General features: G+C 47.7%; 2 non-coding genes across 2 annotated transcripts; both read right to left on the bottom strand.

Moving 5' to 3' along the window:
* Nucleotides 1-7,259: 7,259 nt before the first annotated feature.
* On the bottom strand, nucleotides 7,260-7,332 carry TRNAQ-CUG (transfer RNA glutamine (anticodon CUG)). The gene has a single exon. It is a non-coding gene; the product is annotated as a tRNA-Gln (tRNA).
* A 9-nt stretch (nucleotides 7,333-7,341) lies between these two features.
* On the bottom strand, nucleotides 7,342-7,413 carry TRNAE-CUC (transfer RNA glutamic acid (anticodon CUC)). The gene has a single exon. It is a non-coding gene; the product is annotated as a tRNA-Glu (tRNA).
* Nucleotides 7,414-9,358: the final 1,945 nt, after the last annotated feature.

Here is a 9,358-nt window from a genome sequence, read left to right as displayed (position 1 = left end):
GTCACTAAAATCTGGTTTAATTACGGCAAACAGACAATACACTACCAAGTTCGTACTATTCATAATTTGCTTCCACCTCTTCACTTCCACAACGTGGTCCAATGAGAACATTAAGCAATACCTGATGAGTAGTAGCGCGAATGTTTGAGAATTAGGTGGCGTGACTGCCAATAAATTTTAACCCAGAAGTTACGTTTTCTTCTCGCCAAATCAGACAGACGGAGGTGAATCCGGACTGATGTCCAGTACTGCAGTGATATTCCGAGGTGATCTTCTTTCTAAAAATCGCTTACAGCAGTGACAGTTAACCTGTACTGCTGCAAAAGTTTAAGCACTCTGTTTAAATCGTACGAACATGAACTTGGACCCCCGTGCGAACAGGGTAAAACGAACCACCGTTATAGGCTCAGACTAAGGTGCTGGGTTTGCCCCTGAGAGGGCTCAGCGGGGTTGTCGGAGTCTCTTAAAAGCGCACACTCCTAAGACAGCCGGGTGTTCATGTGAGGGCCGCTTGTATTCAACGCTGCTCTGCGGTGGGTTTAGAAGGTGGCCGTACAAACCCTTCGTCCACAGCTTTCATCTCAATCGGTTTTTAAATACACCCACGTCTGTATCTCCGTAATATCCCCTACAAGACAACAAGTAGCTGGCGTAGCGGGCAGACTGTTCCAAACGCGAGATTTCCTGCCGACATAGCAGTTGCACCACGCGACGTCATCGTCTTACGTCACAGACGGCAAAGGCAAGCTTCGTTGGAAAGCGCAGCGGTGTCTGGGTCAGTGTCGAACACACGTCGTTCTGCCAAGTTGTCCCTCGCCTCCTAATCGGCGGCCCATTAGCCTTATCGCATGCGGCCGTTGGCTCGCTTCGCTTATCGAGCCGGTTACCGCAAGCTGGCTACCTCCTTCACGGCTTTTATCCTGTAGATCAAGATTCTTGTCGCTGTCGACACTACGGTTTTGTTACACGACAGAAATACGTGGCGTGCACGATCCATGGGACGATAGGCGCTGTGAGAGGTGATACATTCGCAAAAAAAAGTAACGACTTTTTTTTCTGATGCCCCGCCTTCCTTCCCCCATCACTGCCATGGGGGCTCATAAGCCGGGTTCACATGAATGCGACAGAAGCCGACTCCATCTTGAGGAAAAACACAGCGCACTCTTAAGACACGGACAAAGAAAGGCAAGACGATACAGCGCTCCATGCCAGTTTTTGAGGGAAAGAGCAGATTTCGAGACTAAAAGGGTCCTCTACTCTCTTCCTAAACGTTTCTGCACTTTCCCTCAAAAAGTGAACTGCAGTCGACTTCTGTTGCAGTCATGTAAACGCCACTGAATATATACCAGGGGCTTATATGTTTATGAAAGCCTGCTTTTCTAAACTTTTTCAGAGGCATCCCAAAATATGTCTACTGCTCATAATTACGACATTGCGGAGCCATTTAACGCGAAGGAAGTCTATAGCTGCAATGCTGAGCAACGTTTTCGTTAAAGTTCGCAAATTTAACGAAACGGGTGCGACACCCTAAAGACGCGTAAGAACCACAGCAGGCAGGACCATCGCGATTTGAGCGCTTACAGGCTTACACACTGACAAGAGCTGACGCAGCAAGGCACCTTCAACTGCTCGCCTGAAACCTGACTGTAACGTCGTGGTCTGCCCCCGGAGGTTGGACACCCCGCTCGCATCACTTCAACCTCCTGCTCCAACATCATATACCATTCGGCCTCCCCCGCGGTGATACTACGCTGTTGTGCCGCCTGTGGCTGGGAGTGGCGTTCACAAACGCCTGTTCCCATCTCATCGCAATGGCTGACTCTCCTGCGTGTGACCAGTGCGGTTGTGACGAGACGATCAGCCACCTCCTCTGTGACTGCCCTCGTTTTGAGCGAGAGCGCGGTTTTTTAAGTGCTTCTCTGCTCCGCTTGGACTCGCGTCCTTCAACAGAGTCTAACGTTCTGGGGCCTTGGACACAACCTTCCAGACAACGGAAAGCGGTGAAAGCGCTCCTGAATTTCTTAAGGGACTCGGGGTTGCATTTCCGCCTATAATCTTTAAGTTTTCAGTGCGCGCCCTCTGTCCCCGTGACATAGCGGTAGCTGGACACTTAGAAGACTCATTTCCTCGCCGCTCTTTTTCCTTTTTTCCCCTTTGTTCCCCTCCCCAAGTGCAGGGTAGCCAACTGGGCATCGCCTGGTTAACCTCCCTGCCTTTCCGTCTTTCTCTCTCTCTCTCTCTCTCTCTACAGGCTTACAGGCGTTCATCACACTGCACTGCTTACCAGAAAGAGGGCTGAAGCAAGCAAACTTAAAGGGTGCGTACCGATTTCTCCGAGATAAACAAGCGTAGAAAAGCACATTTTAAGCTACAAAGGGTTCAAAGGAGAACATGGGTTCGTCTCCCTTGCGAAAACTATCTTTAGACAGCCCATAGACTGTTATAGAGTTTAGTCTATTAAGTCTATAGACTTTCTATATACAAGTCCGATAGACTACTAGTCTATGAACTCTATACATTTTCGATAGAGAAATCATATCCATTACTAGTCTGTAGACAATCTATAGATTTATGGCCATACACTTCTTGTAGACTTGTCTATAGACAGTCTATAAACAAATGTCTACAGAAAGTCTAACAGACACAGGTCTATAGATGATATATAGCCTTGTGGCCATAAACTTCCAATACATTTCTGTCTGTAGAGAAATGTCTACTGAAAGTCTAGTAGACACAGGTCTATAGACAGACTATAGACGATCCATAGTCTTATGGTCATAGACCTGCAGATTTCTGTCTATAGAGCCCATAGACAAAAGTCTACTGGTCCAGTATGCATAGGTCTATGGACTGTCTATAGATATTCCATAGGTATATGACTTATTGGCAGTGCTACAAACCTTTGTCTATAGACAGTCTACAACCATTGAAAATGGTCAGCACACGGTCTTCACAACTGACATGACGATCAATATACCTACAAATTTAGTTTATTTCCAAGCTATCCAGGCTGAGAATACGCAATACATGCACGATAAGAATGCACCACATTAAATTAAATATTGAAAGTAACGGTCCGACTTGTTTCCTCAGAAGCATCCTTGCGACCTGTTGTCTGTAGTCAATCATCCTGGCATAATGACCTGTACAGCGCAAAATAAAAAAATAATAGAGGAACTCAAGAGAAATTTCCACTCCATCTCTACCCACGTGCTTTACAATGCAAGGCATGTCCGGGCTATGCCATTCTAGAGACGATCTTTTGGTTTGGTTTTACGGGGTTCAAAGACCCGAGATGACTCAGGCTATGAGAGAAGCTGTAGTGAAAGGCTGCGGAATAATTTCAGCCACCTGCGTATAGTACACAGGCCTCAAGCATTTTGCATCTATAAAAATGCGACCGCCTAGGCCAGGATCGAACCTGCATCTTTCAGATCACCAGCCGAACACAATAACTGAGCTCTCGCGCCGGCTTCATCATTGCACTAAATACGCGTGACAAATTCTGAGTGGTTTTCGTAAAGCATAGTAACTAAGACCCATAATCCCTGGGGCATTCTACCTCTACACTGAATCCAATAATGATACTGATCTCTGTATGATAATACTGATAGGGCCAGTAATTATCTCTGTATGGAATTCCATTTACCTTAATTGGACCAGAAAACTTCGAAGTATTGTGACACATATCAGCATTGACTCGCTACTAGCTGTTGAAATGTAATCCACCTGAGAACGTGAGTGTGCGTTTCCGGAGATGCCAGGAAAATCGAGCTCACACGGCGCTAACGCATAGGTTCACTTCAGCCGTCATTCACGGGCTCAGCGATATTTCTGGCCGCGCATCCACTTTGCAACACGATAAAGCCAGTAGACAGCTCGCGAGAAGTAGCTTATCATCACGGGTTTCGCACCGGCTGCCTTTCCGCGCCTTAGGACCAACACAGCGGCACAGGCATAAGCAGAATTAGTCAAGAACCCGACGGCTTCCGCTGCTTATAACGCCGCTTACAAACGATAATAGGAAGTATGTCGCTACGCACATAATATGTTCTGCACACACAGCTCTGCTTAGAGTGGCTAATGAGACCAGATGAATAAAAAAAATACTCGTGTGGACTTCCCACGTGTGCCCACACGTGGGAACAATTCATCGTGACACAAAAGATCGGCACCACACGACACAGCCAACGAAGACACCTGTTGAGAGCCCACACGTGGGAACTGGCGAGGAGGAGCGTAAGTCCGCATCTCTGTCGCACTGCGAGGCAACCATACTGTTGTCAGCTCGCGTCCATCGAACACAGGTGTGGCCTGATGACGTCGCAGCCGCAGCTGCGCCGGCTTCCTCTGATTCGTTCCGGTTTTTTTTTTAGACGAGGGGCAACCTTTCTTCCCCTGTCGTCGGTTGCTTCTCGAAGATCGGTGGCACCGAGCCGAGCGTGGGAAGAGCATCCATCGACCATTTCCCAGCTGGTCATTCCTTTTGGTGGGGTCATCTTGGGGGTCAACGACCCGTCGAAATTGCCGCTACTGTTGAATCCACCTCCGTTTCATCGCGGGTCTCAAGATGGGTCGTAACAACGGCCACAGCCCGAAGGCTGCTAACCGTGCCAAAAGTTCGTCTTATATATGCCGCATTGGCTTTTCTCAGTGTGACGCCAGTTTCCCCGACTGTATTTGTACCAAAACAGGGAGCAACCGTTTGTCGTACAGAGTTCCGGGCGATGTCATACGATTTCTCAATGCATATAGCTTACATATGCTAGTGAAGTTGGAGGCTAGCTTGCGACAGGGATTCGAACCGACGATATAACTGTATGCCTTCCTGGACTACTCCTGGACTACCTCTTTAAGGCGCGGTCGAATTGTCTATCGAGATGTGAGCCAGTTGCTGCGCCATTTCCTTTCTTCAAAAACCAATTTTCGTACTAAAATTGTTACGCAACCGCTCATCATACACCGTTGACGGTGGTGTCGTACGACTTCTCGTTCCATATAGCATATGTTTCTTAGCCAGGCTTGAGGCTATCTCGCAAAAGGAATTCGAACCGAGTGTCCGAGTGCCCGAGTGTCTCACTTGAACCTTTGTGGATTCAGCGTTTGTGCAGAGTTCGCAGACGCGTTTTCGTTTCATTTCTCAGCGTGCGCAACCTGCGTCGAGGTCGAGAGCTCACGATGACACACTTTCGCCTTCACGGCACGTAAGCAGCCTTAAGTGACCTCTGAGTATTTCATTTCCACAAAACGCTTTCATTTCGAGTCAGCTTTCATCGGCGCTACTCGTACATCCTCAGGCAAGGTCGTTTCCTCGCAGCTTATGAAGGCATCTCACTCCGCGGACGTGAGATGAGAGATATACACGCAACAGTAGGCATCTTATATCTTGACCGTTTCTACAAGGTATGTTTAAGAGCGTCAGCTCTTACTCATCCCGTTTCGAGATTTCGTGGGGTCTTCTATCACCCTGAGATCACAGCACCATCTGTGGCAGCAAATACTAATCACGTTTCGAGATTTCATGGGGTCTGCTACCACCCTGAAATCACAGCGCCACCTGTGGCAGCAACTAGAAAACAGCACATCTCGCATTGAGACTTGTAGCGCCATCTACAATAGCACTGTAGAAACAGCCACCTGCTGAGTGCCAATGATGACGTCACGGTTCAATAACGCTCGTTACTTCAACGTCTTCCAGGCGGTGGCGGCCTTTTTTTTTTGTCCATGTTCTGGATGTGGAAGGGGGGGGGGGTAAGTGTGTAAAAGCAGAAAGTTACGGGTTAAAATATTGTTCGGTAAAAAAAGCACCTACTTGGTTTGTGATTTCGGGGCATATTGGCAATAACGCTGCCTGGCGGGATTGCGTATGCGAACAAATCTGACTCCACGGATGCCATGACGAGGTTTATTATCTGCTGCGTGGGCTCTTACGTGCACTCGGTCGAATTAAACTTCAAACAGCGTTATCAGAGTGCAATTCTTGTATTTCATTTTTGAGGGGACGATATCTGGCAACTTCCAACCTTTCACCACACATGCATTTCCCTTTCCCTCATGTCTGTACCGCTTCCTCATCCTTCCCATTGTCTCGGTATGTTATGCACTATAGTTATCGTATCTACCCATCCCGGAGCATTGTCGCGGCTTCTACGGTACTTCCACCGACAGAGGTCTCTGTCGCTGTCAACGTTTCGTCGTGATTTGAACCGAAAGAGGAGGTAATATCATGCTCAAAAGTAAGAGATCCCTCTCCCCCCCCCCTCTCTAAGTTCCGACCCCTGCCACTCTGCGTGGGGGCTGCACCTGACAAATCTCTTCTGGTTTCGAGAACGTCCCACTACTCCGGTCTCGACACTAGAAATGCTTTGTCGGGTGGCGCCCCCACGAACAGTGGCAGCGAATGGAGTTAGAGGGGGGGGGGGGATTTACTTTTGCCCGTGATAGTACATAACGATAGGCGGCGCGACATAGAGTCACTGGAAATAATTCAGGGGGCACTTTGGCTCTCTAAAGTGCTGCAAGGCGAAAGCGTTTCCTGGCCACTCTTTGTTTTTATTTACTTTTTATTTTTCATACTTTGTTTTTTATTTATTTTTTGCTCCTTTTCTTAATTTTATTGTTTTTTATTTTTATTTCCACATCTTATTTTTATTTTTTGTTTATTTTCTTATTCTTTTTTGCTTTTCTTGACTTTACTCCTTTTATTTTATTTATGAAGCCCATGCATTCACTAGATGCGCCTTTATTCATGCTGTAACCTTGAGCCTTTTAAGCAATGACGCCGAAAGGCGGACGAATCTGCCGACGCGCTGTCGACACGGCAGCCGACGCGTCTGTCGACACGGCTGCCGGCGCGTCTGCTAACAACAGTATGAGGCATGAAAGGCTTTCGCCTTAATAGCGCGACATGTAGCCTTTGGTCTCTGGCCCAACTCCCACCACTCTAGCAAAGGGAGAGTGCTTCCGTCGCTCCATATCAGCCATTGCGATTTGGCCTACCCCCGACTCGTATCTCGATACCATGCGCATAAATGTCTCATTCTTGATGAGGGTACGGAATGTGTATAAAGGCTGTAAAGCCTTGAGATCTTCAAGTAATCCTCACAGAGCTTCTATATTTAGAGACTATTTGATGGGTCTCAGAGTGTCTCGAATGTCTCACTAAATGCTTGCGGATAGTTGCTGCGACGGTAGATGCTCTTTCCCCACCATGGAAAAAAAAACGAAAAAAAAAAACGTCAATCGCGATAAGCAAAACAAGGTCTCACCGAGACTCGAACTCGGATCGCTGGATTCAGAGTCCAGAGTGCTGACCAATTACACCATGAGACCACACACGTGTTCCGACGCCGGGAATCGAACCCGGGCCTCCTGGGTGAGAACCAGGTATCCTAGCCACTAGACCACGCCGGAGACGCTTGCGGGCTTTCAGTAGCTTGTTTTCATTGGACAAGAGCGCATCAAGCTTGATGCCGAATTTCGTCGGAGGTCTGATATGTGAACATTTAATGCATCTATGCGCTCAGCAGCTATCGGACAGCACTCCTACAAGAGGATTGCATACACGCGGTTTCACGGGAAACAGCAAGGAAGATAAAGCCGTTAATTGTTTTTGGTTTTCTCTTAATAAAAAAAAAATGGCTGAGGCTTAACTTGGTTAAGCCTGGAGAATGCGAAGCATCATCGTGTCGCGTAATTTGGAGGCGCACAACCACAGCGACGGCGCGAGGTGGGTCCCCGTTTCTCCACTGTCGTGACGTCATCGTGTCACGTGGTGCTACGTCATGTATCACGTGATTTGGAGGCGCACAACCACAGCGATGGCGCGAGGTGGGCCCCCGTTTCTCCACTGTCGTGACGTCATCGTGTCACGTGGTGTGACGTCATGTATCACGTGATTTGGAGGCACACAACCACAGCGACGGCGCGAGGTAGGCCCCCGTTTCTCTACTGTCGTGACGTCATCGTGTCACATGGTGTGACGTCATGTATCACGTGATTTGGAGGCGCATAACCACGGTGAAGGGCTGAAGTGGTAGCTATAGTATGCTTCGCATAAAAGCAGATAAGGTACGGCAGCCATTCGGGCGCGAGTGCAACTGAAGAAAAAGTTAGGCATAGGGTCACCTCTGCCGGCCCGCCGTGGGTATGTGCCATTAAGCCCGAGGACATCAACATCATCATCATCATTTCTGCTGAACCGAGTAACTGTTGGTGAAACTGTCTCGCAGCGGTGGCACTTTCACTCAAACCTGGAAAATTACAGGTCGTGACAAGAGCCCAAGAGGTCGCCGCCAAATTCCACTGACGGCCACCTAGCAAGATCGACTGATTCACTTGTTACTCAAGCCGATAATAAATGTTTTCCAATCCAAATTCCATAGCTCGCTGCGTTAGCCTCCGCATTTCTGCCCCATCGGTTTAAGCGTAGTTAAACCCCGGCTAATTTTTTTGGCTGATTTGTCGGGTGTGATGGAAGGAGTTCCTCGACGAGTGACGAAACCATTCGTGATGGTTTCTTGGGCGAGTGCTGGAATCAAATCATGTGCACGCATTCCCCTCGATAGACACATGATCGCTGTTATTTACGTTAGTTATTTCAATCAACCAATCAAAAACTGTATGAAAAAAAAAATTGCTGACGATTAAGTTGCTTCCTAATGCGAAATGTAAGCGCAGCTCATCAGCTGCTTCAGCTTTTCGATAAATTGAGACAATGAAATTCGAGCAAGACATGTATGTAGAATTATAGACAACTTGTTATTTTTCACACATTTTCCTTCTTCAGGAAACACTCCAGCAACAGTTCTTGATTGTCTTGACGAAAGCTTTGTGATGGGAGAAAAAATTCAGCGGGCACTTTGACTGTCTAAAGTGCGTAGAGTCGAAAGCGTTTTCCGCACCACTTTGCCTATGTGACACTGGTGACGTCACCCTTGGACGACGTCACACATAATTAATCACGAAGTAATGACAAATTAATGATTAGTGGCTAATTACTGATTAATGACTAAATACTAATTGACTACTAATTAATTAATTAAGCTTTGCCTTTAGGAGTGGAACGCGACAGCGTGTTGTAGCGCTGCTGGGTGTGCACGGAACGCCACCACCCGTTCGGCGCGATGCCTTGCCCGTTGAACGCAACGCTTTTTGAGGAAAGGAAATGGCGCAGTAATTCTCTGTCATCTCGGTGGACACCCGAACCGCACCGTACAGGAAGGTGGGAAGTGGGAGTGAAAGAAGAAAGAGAAAGAGGGGCCGTAATGAAGAAACTGAAAATTGTATTTGAGGAAAGGAAATTACCCAGTAACTGTCTCGCATATCTCGGTGGACACCCGTCAAAACGCGGACATAT

The sequence above is a fragment of the Amblyomma mixtum genome, chromosome 7 (genome assembly GCF_055824585.1).
Source record: "Amblyomma mixtum isolate Tamu chromosome 7, ASM5582458v1, whole genome shotgun sequence".
In the NCBI taxonomy this organism is placed as follows: domain Eukaryota; kingdom Metazoa; phylum Arthropoda; class Arachnida; order Ixodida; family Ixodidae; genus Amblyomma; species Amblyomma mixtum.
The sequence above is the reverse complement of the archived record's forward strand: the minus strand, read 5'-3'. Positions and strand labels throughout refer to the sequence as shown.